This window comes from Equus quagga, chromosome 19, assembly GCF_021613505.1.
Source record: "Equus quagga isolate Etosha38 chromosome 19, UCLA_HA_Equagga_1.0, whole genome shotgun sequence".
Lineage (NCBI taxonomy): Eukaryota > Metazoa > Chordata > Mammalia > Perissodactyla > Equidae > Equus > Equus quagga.
The window spans coordinates 544813-546233 of record NC_060285.1 but is presented as its reverse complement, the minus strand read 5'-3'; positions in this window follow the sequence as shown (position 1 = coordinate 546233).

Below are 1421 nucleotides of genomic sequence, written 5' to 3'. Positions count from 1 at the left end.
GGGGGGGAATTGGAGGCAGCCCACCTGCCTCAGCATGTAGTAGACAAGTAAAATGTGCTGGAAGCCAGGGCTGGGCGTCATTCTGAAACATGCCTGATTTTTTTTTTTTTTAAGATTTTATTTTTCCCTTTCTGTCCCCAAAGCCCTCCGGTACATAGTTGCACATTTTTAGTTGTGAGTTCTTCTAGTTGTGGCATGTGGGACACCACCTCAATGTGGCCTGAGGAGCGGTCTCATGTCCATGCCCAAGATCCCAACTGGTGAAACCCTGGGCCACCGAAGTGGAGCACACGAACTTAACCACTCCGCCACGGGACAGGCCCCTGTGATCTTTAAAAGCATAGAGACCCTTAAGAAATGTAAAAACAGACGGTGTGAAGCCCACGCTTGGGACCCTTGGTGCAGGACACCCCATCTGAGCCCCCAGGGTGGGGCGCTGATTTGCTCACAGCAGACCTTGGGCCCAGAAATACTGCTTCTCAAGACTCAATTGTTGGATGAATTATTGAATGAAGGTAAAACTCCAACCACACTAAATATTTTACAAAGATAGCACGAGTACATCCTGTTATAGTGGGAAGGGGACCAGCCACGAAAGAATAAAAGAAAAACGCTCCACCGCAGCGGGTCTCGGCAGGCAGTGGGGCGTGAAGGTGGCGGCTGCGCTCTCCGCTGAGACCAAACCCAGAAGTGTGGGCGCAGTTGTTCTTGAGGGAGGGCGAGGAGGAAATGGATAAGCTTGGGATTGGAATCGGGGGTGATGAAGGTCAGGGAGGTGGCAGGGAGCCCAGGCCAGAAACGCCAAGACCCCCAGAGGCTACCCCGGGAGCTGGCACAGGTCACCGGACAATGCCTGTTGATGGCATGGGGTGATGGGGAGGATGTGAAGGACCTGAGGGGTAGCAGGACGGCGGAGGTGATGTGGGGAGACCCCGGCGGGGGCACAGGGGTCAGGGGTTCAGTTGGGGGTGACGGCTGCACTGGAGGCGGGGGAGGACACGAGGCGGTGAGGAAAGGCGCCCGCAGTGTCCGCGCGCCGGCTGTCCCGAGCTGGGGAAGGGGGTGTCCAGTCCCCTGTCCGTGTCCGTGACCCTCCGCGAGTGGCGGCCAGGCTTCGGGTAGGCAGGCGGAGAGACTGCAGGAGGCAGAGCGAGGAACCCCCTCTTCGCCGGAGCGGCTCCCGCGGCCACTGGGCCGGGCGAGCGGGGATTGGGGTGCGGCTGGTCCAGCCCACCCCTCCCGCATCTCCACCGTGTGCGTTACCACCCCACCCCCCCCGCCCCCAGGGCGACCAGAGCCCCCAACTCAGCCTCTCGACACCTGAGGAAGAAGAGGGACCAGTCATTGTCAATTCGTTTTAATTTAAATATTTTTTGCAAAGTCATCGCCGGCGCCGCATCTGCGTGGCGGGGTTGGGGGGG